The sequence below is a fragment of the Ursus americanus genome, chromosome 17 (genome assembly GCF_024610735.1).
Source record: "Ursus americanus isolate L20-20 chromosome 17, mUrsAme1.1.p, whole genome shotgun sequence".
In the NCBI taxonomy this organism is placed as follows: Eukaryota; Metazoa; Chordata; class Mammalia; order Carnivora; family Ursidae; genus Ursus; species Ursus americanus.
In genome coordinates, this window is record NC_142143.1 from 9,273,037 (window position 1) to 9,290,661 (window position 17,625).

At 53.0% G+C, this 17,625-nt stretch overlaps 2 pseudogenes; both read right to left on the reverse strand.

The window, feature by feature from the left end:
- Positions 1-1,677: 1,677 nt before the first annotated feature.
- Positions 1,678-3,271, reverse strand: LOC123780566 (suppressor of cytokine signaling 5-like; annotated as a pseudogene).
- Positions 3,272-11,787: 8,516 nt separating this feature from the next.
- Positions 11,788-16,998, reverse strand: LOC123780567 (ATP synthase F(0) complex subunit C2, mitochondrial pseudogene; annotated as a pseudogene).
- Between the last annotated feature and the right edge of the window lie 627 nt (positions 16,999-17,625).

Sequence of the window (17,625 nt, forward strand, 5' to 3'; positions counted from 1 at the left end):
TTATTAGCACAAAAAAGCAGCCGTACGAAGGCACAGCAAGCAGAGACGTACATTAGCAGTCAAAGGGTTAGTGTTACATACAAATACAGCTTTTCTTTTTTGTAGCCTTGGCAGTAGCCATCAGGATGGGAAAGAACTTTCTGTAGCAGCAGGTGAGGAAACGAAGGAGTGCTCATCTGCGGTCCAGAGCACATTAACAAAAAGACACAAGAATGGATTGGACGAGTGCGAAATGTCCAGAACAGAACTGGAAGTTCAGTTCAATACTCAGAAGCAAACACTAGAACTTGGCATTACCTCCAAAACAGCTCAGTCAAGTAGTAGTGTCTGCTATTCTAAGTAGAGCAAAGGGTGCTGAGGACAGTTACGTATGGGTACAATGGCTGTACAGTATCTTTTTTTTTTAAAGATTTTATTTATTTATTTGACAGACAGAGAGACAGCCAGCGAGAGGGAACACAGGCAGGGGGAGTGGGAGAGGAAGAAGCAGGCTCCCAGCAGAGGAGCCTGATGCGGGGCTCGATCCCAGGACTCCGGGATCACGTCCTGAGCCGAAGGCAGACGCTTCACAATTGAGCCACCCAGGCGCCCCTGTACAGTATCTTTCAAGTCTGCAATTAGGGGTTCAGATGTTCCATTAGAAATAGAGCTAAATACTGCCATCCAAACTGTTCATCGCAGTTTAACAACAATCTCAACATCGGCAACCACTGCTGTTATCACCGGACCTGTTCGGGCATCTTCTAGTCTCACTTCCTTCGTGGTTCGCAAACGCATCACCGGCACAGGAACAGATCCGACTTTAACTAACCAAGGAGTAAGGCCGCACGTATTAACTTAAAAAACTCACATGTAAGACTGCATTGTAGCTCTTCCCAATGTGTTTGAAGTTAAAGCACTCATTCAAAAAAAAAAAAAAAAAACCCAAAAAACAATACCTAAGGCCTTGGAATAAAATTCTACTACCAACTTTATAAGCCTAAATTTTTAAGAGCAGCTGTTTAGAAAACCTGGTGTACTTAACAGTACCTTTTGCAGAAGAGACAGGAGACTGACTATAAATTCTCTCAACACTGCAGTGAATTGCACTATGCCCTTGGGGCCAGGAAATTGTATTTTTCTTTTTTTCTCAAAGGAAGGCAGTCTTTATCTTTCTGGACTTCCAAAGCTCGATTTATAGTAACTACAAACAGCACTACTTTTGGAAGGTTATAGAAAAATTCTTCGAAAAAATAACAATTTCAAACATCAGTCACACTGTCGAAATACTCATCCAGTATTAATAATGTATTTTTCAGTAAGAAATAAAATTCTTCGAGACACTTGGGCGGCTCCGTTAGTTAAACGTCTGCCTTTGGCTCAGGTCATGATCCCAGGGTCCTGGAATCGAGCCCTGAGTCAGACTCTCTGCTCAGCGGGGAGTCTGCTTCTCCCTCTCCTTCTGCCCCTCCCCCCTGCTCATGCTCTCTCTCTTCTAACTCTCTCTTATGTAAGTAAATAAGATCTTAAAAAAATAAAAAAAAGAAATAGAATTCTTCATAGCAAATGCCTCAGAATTGCTTTACTCAATCACAACAGTCATTAAAAACCAAACCGTTCGCTCAATCGACAAAATGTTTTTGTAGCCTTACTGAACACCCGTGGGTCCGTCTTCTGTTGTCTCCACAGGCACCACATTTATCTGAGTAAGTAACAGCCAATCGAGTTAATGCCCTTTGAGGGCAGGAGAGTTTCCTTTGCCTTGACTGGTTTGACTTCTCAGCAGCGAACTCGAACTTTCTGCATATCGTGATACTCTCTGAAAAAATCCTGCAACATTGATGGTAAAGGGAACCCATCAATCCCATCGCATGTAAGGCTTGACTGCCGGCAGATAGATCGCAAGCTAAAAGGGAAAGTCCTGTTCAGTGATATAGTAAGCAATGGTTCAAAAAACATGCAAGAACTGGGATCTTTCTAACGTTCCCAAAGTCCTGTTATAGTGGAGGGTGAAATACACACGGGGCAGGGGCGTCACAACTGAGCTTGCGATACCACTGTTCAATCCGGGCGCGCAGGGCTCACCGGGAAGAGGTCGTCCTCTTGTGCAGAGTCCCGTGCAGGAATGTGCCTTCAGGTCTCCCGAACTTCAAGGAGGGCTTCTGCTTTGTTAACGGTCCATCTCTCCCTAGTTCCAGGGATTCTGTGATCTGAAGCAAGTCCAAGTCGGCAGGAGGCAGTGCGTATAACCCATTGGCCTATGGACTTGCCAGGCTCCCTGTCTGCTAATGTGGACATGCTGTTTCCAGACACCTGACGTTGCTTCTGCCTACGTGACTGCGGACACAGGGTGGCTGTCCTCTTCTGAGTCACAGTTAGCTTGTGGAATTGCAGTACCGGCCCCACTGACTTCAGTCATTCCAGGAGCTGACTTTGTCCCAGTTTACATAACGGATTAACCTGTGAGGTGGCCTCAAATGTATGCATTTGTGCCTTGGGAGGAGGGCCGATGCCCTCTTCAATACTAAGCCGCCTTCTCTCTCAAAGCCTATCTTCTTCATCTGTAGAAACCAAGGATGGATCAAATGTATCGAAAAAGGTTGAGTGTGGACTCACAGGGGCTGTATGCCGTTTAATCAAAAGCCATTTTGGGGCTAAATCTGAGCCAGCAGGAAACGGGCATTTCTCAAGCCTTAATTCAGAAAGGTGTATTTTTCTTTTATTAGAAAAGAGGGATTTTGACTGCTTGCTGTAAGTTCTCTTGGGAAAACACAAGCCCACAGTGTCGCACAGCCTCTGTCTCAGAGAGCGGCTTCCCACAGTTCTGCGGACACCTGTCCCTATCATGGACGGAGCTTACGCCATACCGCCTCTCTCTCCTTTGAAGTCCCCAGAGTCCTACCAAACTTCTTATCAGTATCCAATGAACTCTGTGTCTTTGTCGAACAGGAATGTTTTCCCTTCCCACCCCACGGAGCTTGCCCAGAGTAGGAATCTCTTCTGGCGATTCTTGCTCCTGGGACGAACCATTACCCTTGCGCTGAGGAATTTCAGTGGCACAGTTTTGGTTTCTCCTTGAAGAATTCTTGGAAGGGCTTAATCCCAGTTGCAAGGCAACGTTTTCTCTCAAGGGACTGCTTTGTTGCTGAGGTGCGAAGTCTCCTATACTGATGTTTCTCTCTTTCACAGACAAGCATCTGCTGGAGATCATGTCCACATCTTCCCTGTGGCTCCCTCCCTCATGACTGAAGAGATTCTGACACCTGTATTTGAAGTGATTTTGCATCTTCCCCACTTTACCATTGATTATAAGATCTATTTGGGCTCACGGAATGGTCTCATCCGGGGGCACCTGCGGCCAGGCAGACGGTCCCATCCTGTCCCCCCTGACTGCCCAGCTGAGCGCAGTCTCGCTTCCTCTGGACTGAGCCCCGGGGCCTGAGGACCCCGACTCTGACGGATGACTCCGCACCCCCTTCCCCAGCCACCTTCCCCCCTTCACTCTTGCCCCCCTCTCCCCAACCCCCATCGGAATGAAAAATACCTCCCCTCCATATCAGTTTTAGAATAATGTTGTCTGTCTGTAGCCACAAAACATTTTGCTGGAGTTTTTGCAGGAATTGCATTAAGTCTGTACGCCAGTTTGGGGAGAACTGACATCTTCGCTATGTAGAGTCGTCTTCATGAACATAGTATGTCTTTCCATTTCTTTGTTGATTTCTTTCATCAGCTTTCCGTGAGTTTTCAGCACGCAAGTCCTGTGTCCGTATTTTGGTAGATTTACACCTAAGCATTTTATTTTACTTTATTGAGCAATTATAAATGGTATTTTAAATGTTTATACCTTTTGTTTCTTGGCTGAGACTTCTGTTTTCATTTGTTTCAGATGTGTTCGTAACACTTCTCTTATCTTGGTGTGGGCATCTTTGCACATTTGGCTTGAGATCTCCCTGGCTTTTGGCATGATGACTGATTTTCTACTGAGACCTGGATATTTGGGGCATCATGTGATGAGACTCTGTATCTTGTTCAGCCTTCTGCTTTAGCTAGTTGCCTGGGATGCTTCTAAAGAGGGGAAGTGGGGGAAATGCCTCATTGCTGTCAAATAGGGTTAGAAGCCCAAACTCCCCCCTCGACCTCGGTTGATGCCAGAGTTGGTGAGGCTCCCGATTTCTGTGTGGGTGGATAGAAAAGTCCCAGCCCTCTGCTTGGCCTTCCCCGATAGCACCCTGGCAGGGAGATTGGAGCACCTTACACTCTGCTGAAAGGGGAAGTCTAGGTTTCCCATGTGGTCTTGCTGGCACGGACGGGGCCACAGATTTTTCTGAAGGGTTTGGCTGGAGTATACCAATTATTGTCTAAAATTTTTCTGTCTTACTGGCTGCCTCTTTTCTGGTTCTTTGGCTAGATAGAGTAGGCTTTTGTGTTTTTTTGGGGGGGGGATATCCAACCCCCTTGGCATTTCCAGATTGCTGGCTTCTTCAGCTTTAAGTCTGAGATATATGAGGCAAAAAAAAAAAAAAAAAATCCAACAACCAAGAAACTCATCACTGTGTTGTTTCTTGGGTCCTGTGATCCCTAGTTAATCTGCCTTCTTCTCCCCTCCCTTCAGAGCCTCCTTGGGCTTGTTTAATATACTATGATTAGGGTTTTAGATGCACTTAGTGGGAGGAATAAGAAAAAGTATATCTACTACTTCTTCTCAGAAGCAGTCCAATTTAAATATAAATTTTACTTTTTATTTCAAGTGGAGATTGTTCAGTTCACTAAAATCTTTTGTTCTTCATGTGCTTTCACTGTCCATGCAAGGCCCTGTCTTATTTTACATGAAGTATGTGTATACGGCTCTCCCCTCATCCCAGAGCCAACCCCTCTTCCCCTCCCTCCAAAGATCCTCTTCTAATGTACTCACGATATGCTCTTCAGTAAATATATACCCTCCACAGGCATGCAGCTTTTTGGGGAGTGTGTGTATCCGTTTTAAGTGTACACGAATGGGATCACGTCTGACATCCCATTTTATTTATTTCCTTTTTTACTCAAAACCAGGTCTTTCGGTTTGACCCATGTTGTTTTGCAGACGGGCTACGTCTTCTCCCTTTCACATGCGTCCCCCACATTCGTTACCCCTTTCCCTCGGGAGGGACACCTGGTTGCCTCCTCTTCGCAGCTGTTGCTAACAGTGTCGCTGGAAACTTCTCAGGCACGCTCCCCGGCGACCTGGGTGTAACGTGCTCCGAGTTTACGCCGAGGCGAGGGGTGGCCGGGTCTCAGGCACACACTGTCATAATCACTCCAGGCCTGGCTGATTGCTTCTGCGAGGCCAGTACCTTCTCCCGCTCCTGCCAGCGGTGTCTGGGAAATCCTGCTGGGAAGACGAAAATAGCATTGGGGATTCTCTGGTAAAGCGGACATTATTTTGGCGAGGTGAACAACCGCCCTCTCAATCATGTGTGGGCTTGTAAACAGCCAGGCAGTATAACCCAAGGTTCCCTGGGATTTCCCCCCGGTGATCACAGGACAGTCCCGCCTGGCCCGGTGGACAGGGACTGGGGTACGGGATGGGGAAGCATCCAGAAGCCAGGAGAGACTTAAACCGCCAGAGATCCCAGAAGTTGAAATAGCCACTGGGAATTGGAAATGAATGAGAGGCGAAGGGAACAGCCCCTACTGTAGAGCCTGGCTTGCAGTTCGTACTCAATTAATATTTACCAACCGTGAGGACGAACCAAGGAAGGAATGATTGGCTTGTGCCTCACTGCTGGGGGGGGGATGTGTCTGTGCTTCCGGAAACCCCCAATTTTATTTCCTGCATTGGCTCTGCCAGTCAGAGGTGTGCATTTGTGGTGGGGAACCCAGTGTGCCTCTGATTTCCCTGTCTCTGCCGGCCTCTCAACATTCAGTCAGTCACTCACTCATCCCTAAAATCCTTCCAGAGACCTAACAGGCCGGACCTGTGCTATGCTCCTGGGGATTGAGATGAAACATCACGGATATAAATGTGCCCCCGCCACCCCCCACCCCCACCCCGCAGTCTCCTGGCCTGGCTCTTATTTGTTCTCTGGGTCTCTGCACTCAGCCCCTTGTAAGCCAGCCCCCCCCCAACCCCCGCCCAGCGCATTATTCTCCACTGACTTCCTGGACTTCCCTTCAGGGCATTCATCGCAATCTTTCAGTGTCTATTTCCGCAATTATTTGATTTTTTTAAGTGTAACCTATTACTTATGACTGTTTACCCACAAGTGTATGTGCCTGGGACATAACAAGTGTGGCGTGACCGTCAGAGGAATAAGGGCTGAAATGAAGGTCCTTATGGCTCTTTGAGGACTGAGAAACCGCCTCTGTTTGGGGCCAGGAGGGAGGGCTTCCTGGGGGTGGTGTGACCCCAGAGCAGAATGTTTGCCAACTGGGTAAGGGGTTCCAGGCAGAGACAATGGTATGGCATGTCCTGGGGACGGACGATAAACTGCTGGGAACCGCCATGGAAGAATTTGGGCAGTGTACGTGGAGGATTTTTTTTTTTTTAATATGTAAAGAAAAATGCCTGTATCATTCAGTGTCCAGCTGGATGAATTTTCAGAAGCTAAACACACCAGTGTAACCAGTGCATAGATCAAGAGACTAGGACATTATCAGCATCCAAGAAATCCCCCTTGTGCCCCCCGCCCACCCCAGGCACTGTGCCTCCTTCCCCTGTCCTGATAACCACCGTCCTGATTTGTGCAATTTCGTCCGTTTCTGAAATTCACATAAATGGAACCCCATGGTGTCCACTCCTTTGTGTCCGACTTCTGTCCTCCAACACTGCGCGAGGTGAGTCCCTATGGCCGCAGTGCTTGTCCCTCACCGAGCCTTACTCCATTCCACTGTATGTGAGTATTCCAGTGATTTCTGGGCTTTGACCACTGTGAATAAAGCTGCAACAAATGACCTTGTCCGTGTCTTTCAGTGGCAGTATGCACGCATTTCTGTCGGACATAAACCCACGGGTGGGATTGCTGGGTAGAGGGGAGACAATGCCAAACCATTTTCCCAAGTGCTTGTACCAGATACGCTTCCTTTCACACCAGTGTTCTTGGACTCCCAGTTGTTTTGCATCCTCGCCAACAGCTGATATTTTCTATACTTTTCCTTTTAGCAGTTTTGGTGGGTACGTAGTGATAACTTGTTGTGGTTTTATTTTGCGTTGCCCTGATGATGGATAATGTCTTCATGGACTGAACAGGCCACTTGCACAACCTCTGTTGTGAAGGGTCTGCTCAAAGTCTCTTGCTCCTTTTTACTTGCTGCCTCTCTTTTTCTTATTGATCTGTAGGAGTTCTTTACATATTTTGGAACTGAGGTCTTTGTCTGGTATATGTTGTGCAGATGTGCACTGGACTTGACACCAGGGACTGATGTGGTTGAACAGCATTGCTGGAAGTTCCCCCTGGCTATGGGGGCAGGACAGACTGTGAGACCCCAGGAGGGGGGGGGGGGGCATGGAGGAGCCGTGCGGCTGGACGGCAGGGGCCGGGGTCTAGAGAGACTTCTGCAGCACAATTGACAAGCAACATCTGTCATATCATGTCATGACAAAAACAAGACGTGAGTGGTGATGGAGTGTGGGGGAGGGGGCAACAAGGCTGACTTCCAGGTCTCACTGGCTGGCCCGTGGGCTGACGCACTCTGCCCACCCAGCTGCCAGCAGCGAAAGGCGGCTTTGTCTTCCCAGGCCCCACCCAGGCCTGCTGGTTGGAGATGCTCTGGGGTCACCGTCGGGACACTGGACAGAGTGTCCAGTGGTAGGATCTGGGTCTCCAGTGGCAACTGGGGGACAAACACCAACCCCCCCCCCGGCAAATACACACACATGGCTGGGCTGGTCCATGGAGACCCTGTGCCCCAGATGGGTTGGCAGCCGCGGGATCTGGCCCGGCTGGGATGGACAATGGCCCCCTGTCTGCAGCCTCCTCGCCCCTGCTGAGTCCAGGCTCAGGGGATGAAAGTCCTGCTCTGGTCCTCAGTCCCCAGGGAAAGGGTGGAAACAGATTTCTGCAGCATCTGGACTTCTGCCGAGCCGCAGGGGGACAACGCTGGAACTGGGCCTGACTCCCTCCCAGAAAGCGAGGAACCCCACTCGGGCACCGCGGGTTAATTTCTCACCGAAGTCCCACCCCCGTTGTGTTTCTCAGTGTTTACTTGGAAGAGTTCCGCGGGCTCCATCTTGCAGCATTGGGCTCAGCGGATCACAGCATTTCTGCCAGGATATTGTAATTAAACCTTACCAACTCCTTCCCTGACGCGAGGAGGAATAGGACACTCGCCCCGGGCTGCACTGTGCTAGCTGCTTTACATACGTGATGTCATTCATTCCTCCCCGCGACCTCGAAGGGACGTGTTCGTTTCTTCATTTCGTAAATGAGGATACTGCCTTGCCCACGTTCACACAAGCCATTTGAACTTGGGCCAGTTGGACCCTGCAGCCCTCCTTTCTCTATCTTCCTGGCCTGCCAGACAGTAGGGACCATGGAGGGGGGAGCGGTGGGGATTGAATGCCCCCCCCACCCCCCAACCAGTGGCCTCACCCTCACATTACTGTGGGTGGGATGGGCCTGACTCTAAGCTGGGCTACCAGAAGGGGGCAGGGGGAGGAGGCTGGCCTGAGAGAGCTCAGGTTCATGTTCTCGCTTTGCCCTACCTCTCTGGATGACCTTGGGTGAGTTACATTTCTCAGAGCCTCGGCCCCCGCATCTGAGCAATGGGGTAATCCCCACCCAGCCTTGCTCCCTGGGTTCTTGGCTGAGCAAGGTATGGAAAGGCCCAGGCAAGCTGAGCCCAGACGGGGCTGTCTGCTTTTGTCAGGCTACATGTTTGGAACCCTCCTGGAGCCTAAGCTGACCTTTCCTGTTCCCTTTTTTGGAGTTAGGGAAGAGTCAGATGGCTCCTCCGCCCCAGCCCTCTCCAGCCTGCACTTTTCCCAGATTACTCAGTCCCCAGCTGCCCAAGCGGCCCAGGCAGGCCCTGGGTTCTGGCCAACGGAGGCTGCCCCCATCCCGGGGCTCCAGGCTGGCCAGATGGGGAGATGGTACCGGAAATAGCCTTGATGGGAGATTCCCCCCTTTCCGGTGCTCAACCACTTCCTCTCTGACAGAGCACGCCGTCTCCAGGAGGCTCTGCTGGGCGGACTGAGGGACATGCTTTGGGTCCTTGTCTGCTATTCTTGAGTGTGTCCTACGGTAGCAGACACTGAGCGCTCCCCTCCTTGGCATCCACTCCCTTCCCTCCCTCCTGACAGGACCGCACGTTTCCCAGCCCACTGCGGGTGGGGTAGACCCAGTCTCTGCTCCAGGTGGGCCCTGATTGGCTTAAACCAATTATTATAGCCCATCTCATGGCTACTGTGATTGGGTCAGGGATGGACACGTGACCCAAGTCGTCCAATCAGAGCAAAGACTTCTACTTAAGCTCTCTGGAAGTAGACCTTCTCTTTCTCCACGGGCTGCGAAGGGAAGGAGGTACCAGAAGACTGGGGACAATACTGAGATCCCCCAAGGGAGAGCCAGCCTGGGACAGGAGCAGCTGCCAGAACATGGAGCCAAGAGCTGGAGGCAGAGAAACTAGGTCTTGTTGGATCCAGCTTTGCTTGAAACCTCAAATACCCGTGTGCTTTTCTCTTACTCTACAGTCCACAGATTTTAGGGTGTTTTTTTTTTTTTAAGATTTTATTTATTTATTTGACAGAGACAGCCAGCGAGAGAGGGAACACAAGCAAGGGAAGTGGGAGAGGAAGAAGCAGGCTCCCAGCGGAGGAGCCTGATGTGGGGCTTGATCCCAGATCGCCGGGATCACGCCCTGAGCCCAAAGCAGACGCCCAACGACTGCGCTACCCAGGCATTCCCCCCCCCCACCAGATTTTAGTTTTTAAAGCCACCTTGAGTTGGGTTTTCTGTGACTTGGACCTGAAATTCCTGAATTTGGCCCATAGTGTAATGAGGGCCAGGCCTCCAGTCCTCTTCCTGCCTGTCCCACTTACAGGATGGAGGCCCCCGGGCAATGCGGGCAATGCTTGTGTGGAAACATGTCCCTGTGGCATCCTTAGTCTCAGAAGCAGAAGACCACTTAGAGGCCTCGAGTGGATTTTTCAGATGGGATCACTGAGGCTCCCCATTCTCCAGCCCTTCCCTGCTCCACTGGCTGTGTCCCTAAGGCCTCAGGCAGATGGGAAAGGCTGAGAACCCAGGCTGCCGAGTGCTCAGGCCTCTGGGAAGGCTCCTGTCTTCCCCCACCCTAGTTCATCTGAGGAGGGAGTCTGTGTTCTGTATTGCTAAAACCAGAGAGGACCCAGCAGGTGCACGGAAGGTAAATAGCTCTCATTGGGGTACTCTCAGTAGTCTACAGGGTCAAGTCAGGCACTTTAGCATGACATCCAGGACCCAAGGCCCTCGACATTTCCCCCTCATCCTCTGCTCCTCCAGGGAGGGAAGCTTGTGGCCGCTGTGCCGCCTTCTGTCCCTGTGGAAGTGTGTTGAGTGTCCTTAGGCCAACGGGGTGTCACCTGAATTTCATGACCGTAAGTCTCATGTTGGCCCTTGGTATTTGTTCTGATGAGCTGTTTCTGAGTCAAAAAGTAAAGGCCTAAGACAGCTATCATTTTATCATCTCTCGTGGATTCTGTAGGTCATGGAGGTGGGAAGGGTTCAGCTGGGTTAGTCAGGGTTTCAGAGAGTGGCAGTCACGTGGTGGCTGGGGCTGAAGCATCTAGGCACTGGCGGGACATCTCTCCATCTCCATGACCTCAGAGCTTTTCCATGCAGTCTCTCTGCATGGGCTAGTTTGGGCTTCCTCACAGCATGGCGGCTCAGGGCTCCAGTAGGAATGTTCTAGAAGATAGAAGCATTTCCCATGTCACTTCAGGAGCGTGGCAGTGTCACTTCGACTGCATTTATTGCTGGGGAGTGAGTCACCAACCTGCCCAGGTTCCAGAGGAGGGGACTAAGATTCCACTCCTTAGTGGGGGAGTGGAAGGTTCTAGAAGGGCTTGTGGGATGGGAGATATTGTTGTGGCCATCTTGGGAGAATGCATCTGCCAACATGCTGTTGGGCAGTACAGCTACATTTCTCTGGTCCCCTTGCTCCCCTTCCATATACGAGGGCTCTTTCGCACCTTCTCCTCCCTCCGCAAACCTCCAGGGCCCTCTGTCCTTTTTTGTGGCCCGCGGTGGTGCTCCTTTTGCACTGACATAACAGAAGGAATCATGAGAGAACGTCCGCATGCTCCACCCCCCCCCCCCCGCTGGGCCCTGCACCTGCTCAGGCTGCCTTCCCTGCTGGTCCCATGGGTGGAGCACCTGTGAGTCTCCCGCGGGGCAGCCCCTCACGCGTGCACGTGCACTGGACCCATCCCTCCTGCATCCGCACTCAGCCTCCTCCACCGGTTTCCCCTCCCTGGGTTCACTCTTTGGGAGACAATGCTAGTTCTTCTTTCATCTTAAAAGCCAAACAAAACCTGAACCAAACCAAAAAAACAACCCTGTCTTTACCCCATCACTCATGCTATCCGCTCCCAGGTCAACCCTAACATTGGCAGGGTCTGGGGCAACAGTCCAGATGGAAGTCTCCGTACTGGAAGTCTAAATATCGACTCGGCATAACCACGTGAAACACGTGTGAAGTCAAATACATGCTCTTCCTACTTGAGAAGTAGATCTTTTTTTTCCTTATTAATACAGTATTTCTTTGTCTTTCCTCTGTCAAACCCTAAGCCAACCGCTTTTCCCAGGCTGCCTGGGGAGGCATAGGAGAAGGAACATACAGGGCAGACGAGACCTATGGGACGTGGACACGGCTCCTTTCCGTGGCAAAGAGGAGGAGAAAGGCCACCAGCAGCCACAAGAGCACCATGGCATCCGAGAGGGCAAAGCCCAGAATGGTGCAGGAGAAGAGCCGTAGCTTCAGTGCGGGGTTCCTGGCACCACCAGGGACGAGGCTCCCAAACACGGTAGCAATTCCAGCCCCAGAGCCAGCTGTCCCCATCGTGGCAGCCCCAGCCCCAGGGAACCTGGCTGCTGTGTCCATGTCCCTTGAAATGGCCCTGGTTGGGAAGCTGCAGCTAGGAGTGAGTGAGGTCAGGGGATGTGGGGCTGCCAAGCTTCAAGGCTCTCATCTGTCGGTGTCTCCGGCGGTTTTAGCACCGCTGCAGACGGTGACGGGCTCGACAGCTGAGACGGCTCCTGACCGAGAAGGGGGTGGAGACCAGCTTTGCCCAGGCTCCATTTTCAGCGGATGAGGCGCTGTGGCAGGAGAGCTGCTCCCAGTGCAGAGAAGACAGAGATGGAGAAGCCAATCTTCTCAATGAAGAGTTTGGATTCAGAATTCTCCCACTCCTGGACCACGGCGGCACGCTGGGAGCCAGCCTTGGCCATGACCCTGGCACGCGGCCCTGGCACTGGTGTCTGGGCCAGGCCCCTTTCTTTTCTTCCCCTTGGCTCCACCCATGCCTTGACTGGCCCTGAGCACCTGTGTGTGGACACCCAGCCCAGACCAAGCTCTGTCCACCATCCCCCACCCTGCAGTAAACAGCTGCCCTTGGCTACCACTGGGGAGGGTCGTGGGAGGATGAGTTGTGGGGGCCTCTGAGCCCCTTGCTTGGGTTTTGGGGTACCACTGCGGCTCCCCTGTACAGCCAGGCTCCTGGGAAGACTTGTCCTGACTTGCCCTTTTGAGTTTCTCTCCCCTGTGGCTAGCCTAAGCCTCTCCCACCAGGCTTGCGCCCATCTCTCTGCAGGAACTGTATTTGTCCCACTCCTCTCTTGAGCACCCCTTCCCTGGATCCTCTCTGGTCCCCTCTCATCTCGCCAAATAATAAATGGTTGGGGGAGCCCGGGGCTCAATCCTTGGACCTCCTCTTTGTCTACATTCCTTCCCAAGGTGATCTCATCCTACCTCATGGGTTCACTGCCATCTGCAAGCCAATGACACTCAAACGTGTGTCCCCAGCTGGGACCTGGACTTCAGACTCCCGGGTCTGGCTGCCTGCTCCACTGTGCCCTGTGGATGTCTCGGATTCATCCCTGGGCACCTCACCCTTAGCCCGTCCAGCCTCAGTGCCTACTGCCCCTGTTCCCACCCCCCCCCCCCAGGCTGCCACAGGGCAGGCTTACTACAGCACAAGGCTGTTCATGCACTTCTTTGTTCAACCCCCCCGCCCCATGGCTCCTGCGGTCACTCAGAGGAGAAGCCCAGGTCCTCACCACGGCCCCGCAAGGACCTACGGGGCCCCTGCTGACCTCGTGTTCCCTGCGTTCCCCTGGGGCGCTGCATGTGCTGTCCCCCCTCCCTCCACCTGAAGCCCCCCTCGCCTGGACTCCACACTTCACTTCTTTTTGTCTCTGATCAAATGCTACCCTGGGGGAGTCTTCCCAGACCACCCGACATAGAATGAACCTCCACCTGCCACGGCCTCGTCTTTCCTCGTAGCACTTCCCACCATCGGGCACGTCATATATTTTATTCCTTAATTGTTCCGTTGCCTGTTTCCCTCCGTTGAGCTGGAAGCTGCATGGCAGGATTCCCCAGACGGTGCACGGCACACAGTAGGTCCTCAAGAACTATTTCTTGAATGAATGAATGAATGAATGAATGAATGAATGAATTGCTGATCAATCCCTGCATTCTTTCCCCATGAGTGCCCACTTAGCTTCAGAATCTCTCTCAACCCAGCACTGCAGTGTTGAGGTGAACTGAAGCCTGTGTGCCACGCCTGCTCCAGACAAAGGGTGGTCCCCTAGCCACCCACCGTGCTTCCCTCCACCACTGCACGCCCCCCCCCGAAACCCTCCGGTGGGGCGCCTGGGGGGGCTCAGTCAGTTAAGTTGCTGACTCTTGATTTCTGCTCAGGTCATGATCTCAGGGTCCTGGGATCAAGCCCTGAGTCTGGCTCTGTGCTCAGTGGGACGTCTGCTAGAGGATTCTCTCTCCCTCTACCCCTCCTCCACTCAAATAAATCAATAAATCTTAAAAAAAAACTCACAAAACCCTCCTATGAGGAGTCATCTCCTCCCTGAAGCCCTCCTGATTCATCTGTCACTTTCTTTCTCTGGTGCCCTCTCAGAGGGGAACCAGTCTATCTGTGTCTGTTACTGGTGACTGGTGACCGTCCCACCCTCCCAACGGACAGTGTCCTCACCAGGGAGGGCTACATCTCAAGCATTTCTGTAACTCCACACTCAACAAGAGTTGTAGTACACAGTAGGTGCTCACTCAGTGCTCGCTATCTTGAGTTGAACATTTGGCTTAGTTTTATGCTTAACATTATCTGTCAGGCCTTCGTCTCTTTTTATCTTAAATCATGTTTATTTGTTTTGTGCTTTGTCTCTAATTTGTTTTTTTATTACCTCTTTTTCCTTTTTCTGATTATAAAACAAGTGCACATTGCAGAAAACGTTGAAAATGTCCAAGAGTATAAAGGAAAGACAAGATTACTCATAGTCTCGCAATCCAGAAATAACGATTATTAGCATTTGGTGTATTCGTTTCGGCTTTTTTTGGGGGAGGGTGTACATTTTTTTTTACTAAATCTTTTATGGTGACAATTTTTTATGTCATCATGATTCTTCCAAGACATCGTATTAAATGGCTGCGTAGTACTCCACCCATTGCATTCAGTTTATCATAATTCATTTCACCAAGTATCCCACACACGCAAAATCCTGACACACACCCAGTGCCACTGTCCACACACACACACACACACACACACACACACACACACACACGCCACGCCCGCAGACACTCTGGCGCGCGCTCCGGGGGCTCCCAATCTCCACAATGGAGGTGATTTCCCAGCAGGGGGTGAGGAGTGCACTGGTCACATGGCCCCAGCAGGGTGTGTTCCAGCCTTTTCCTTTTGTAGTCCCTCAGACAGACAGATGTCAGGACAGACACACACTGGACAAGCAGGCAGGGTGAGCAGACAGGAAGCAGACAGGGGCCTGGGCCACGTGGAGACAATGGCTTCTGGGGTGTCTGGGCTGTCAGGAGGATTGGGTGATGGGGAAGGTGGGGTTGTTGGGAACAGGACCTTGGCTGCCCTCAGGGGGGCAAGTCCCGGCCAAGGGCAGGTGACAGAACAGGGCTTCCTCGGCTTAATGCTGTCAAGGGTGTGCAGATGGGGATGGGTGTTCACAGAACCAGAAATCGGAACCTCAGAATCCCGGGACCACAGCGGGACTGAGTGGGACTGGCCCGGAGGGGCCATCTGGTCCGACACTCCAAGGGTCATGCAGGTGCCGAGGTCCAAGCATCGGGACATCTCACGACGCCTGACTTGGGCAAAGAGCTTTTTCTGCTTCCCCATGTGGCCTGGACCATGTTCCCGGTATCCGTCCCCAGAGCCGGAGTGAGCTCTTGAACTCTGCAATGGGCATCGAGAGCACTGGAGGGACTCCAGGACTGGGCCCAAGGGGCTTGGGGTGGTCCTTGAGCAGCGGGAGAGGAGAGAGGGAGGGAGACGGGCACTCAGACATGCCCACCCCAGTTCAGCCACTCTGCCTTCCCTGCTGGGCCCCGTGTGACTCTGCTGACCTCCCCAACCTCAGAGAGCAGTGCAGGGAGAGGAGGGGGTGCTTGTGTCTGGGGCCACCTGCTCACAGGCTCAGTGTCCCGAGGAGAGGAGGTTTCTGACGTGGACCCCTGGGGAGCTGCCCTGTCGGGCTCCTTCCCAGACAGCTCTGGCTCTCACGGTCTGAAACCAGAGGCTGTTCGCAGGGAAACATGGAAATGAATGAACTCAGCCCTGGGTGGCTTTAGGGAGGAGCAGCAAATGCGTGAGGTCCAGAGTCAGCTCAACCCGGCTAACTGTGGGATCTTGGACAAGTTATTTCCCTCCCAGGACCCCCAGGACATACCCAGGGAGGAGGGTCTGGAGCGAGACCACCCTGGGACTGTGTTGTTTCCAGGTCTCTGAGTCTCAGAAGCCTGCAGACCATTGCTGCGAGTGGAGGGGCAGGTGGTCCCAGGTCAACAGTGAGCATTACGCAGCCTGCACTAGGCCAGGCTTAGCGCAGGGACGCGCTGGATTTCTGCCCTTGGTCCCCGGGGAAGAGGCTCTGAGAGGAAGTGATTACTAGATCACACGACAGTGTAGCAGGGCTGACGTTGCTTAAAGGAGAGAGATGGAGAAACTGAGTCTCAGAGAAGGAAAACAAGTGTCCCAGTCACTAGAGGCTAGAACCCAGGAGCCCTCTGCCTCTTCTTTCTTTACCCACCTCTGCTCTGCCCTCTGGCCACTCTCCAGAGCTTCCCTGGGTGGAGGGGAGCAGGCTGGGGAACCCTAGAAGGTGGAACCAAAAGCTGAAGCCCCTTCCCTGTTGACGGACTGTCCCCAGACCTCCCAAACGGCTCCTTTCAGGCTGGGGGTTTGTCTGCTTCTGGGACAGCACAGGGTGAGTGGGACTGGGACCAGAGGGGTCCCCCAGCACCCCAAGTCCAAGGGGCACCCCAAATGGGATGCTGTCCTGCTATGCCGAGACAGCCTGGAACAGGGCCAGTGCCCCGCAGTGGCAGCTCAAGGCAGCTGGACGGGGCTGCCGCCAAGAATGCCAGGAATGCGGAGCGGCTGCGTCCTTCCCGCTCCTCTTCCTCCCCCCACTCCTAGAACAGGATATTCCCTGTCCAGGGAAGCCCAAGTCCAGCCCCCTTATGGGAAAACCTCAGGGTATGTGCTGGGCACCGCTCCTGCCCTGGGATGGGACCCGGTCGGGGGGAACCTAGGGCTCTAGCACTGCAGGGCAAGGACACAGGGGGTCTGCGTGGGTTCAGCAGGGTGCTGAGGACCTACTACGTGCTAAGTGTTGCACGTGTATTAACTCACGGAATCTCACAGCAACCCTGGGAGAGGCTGTTTTCCAGATCAGGAAGTTGAGGGGCTCAGAGCTTGCCCGAGGGGCTCAGGAGCTTGCCCGAGCTCTCCAGCTGGCAAGTGGCAAAGCCAGACTTGATCCGGGCCAGCCTGGCACTGTCGTCCTTGCTCTCAGCCATGAGGCTAGGTGGCCTCAGTGTTGCTGGGGGCCGTCTCCTGGTGCCCCCTCCTTGGCACTGCCAAGGCTGGGGGGTGTGCTGCAGAAAGCAGCACCTTCCTGTTGGCAGCCGGTCTGTTTTGCGGTTGGCAGAGGGTCAGTGTGGAGGTTTGTCTGGAAGGTCAGCTCTAGGCCTCTCCCTGGCTGTTCTCGCAGGATCCCAGCACCGGTGAATCCCAGAGTTTGACCGGGGTACATCGCATTGGCTCAGGAGGGGCTCCTGCACACCAGTTGTGATGGGCAGGGGAGGCTGTCGCTCGGGGGCTCAGGGACAGGAAGTGGGGCTCTGGGAAGTCTGGAGGTTCATGCAGTGGTTGGGGGGAGGGCATGAGCTGTGCTGACTCCAGCCCCGTGACTCCACAGGTGTCCCCTCCTCTGCCGCGGTGCACCCATCTCCTGCTTCCCGAGCCCAGCGTGTCCCTGGCCCTTCAGCTGGGCCGTACCCCAGGGCATCACCCAGAGGGCGTAGCCCTCCTGCCCCAGCCCAAGAGTCCGGAGCGCCTAGCCCTGGACTGAGCTCTGTTGGCAGGTGGGGACAGAGAGGCCTGAAGAACATTCGGCTGTGCCCAGCCCCAGGCCCACCCCAAAG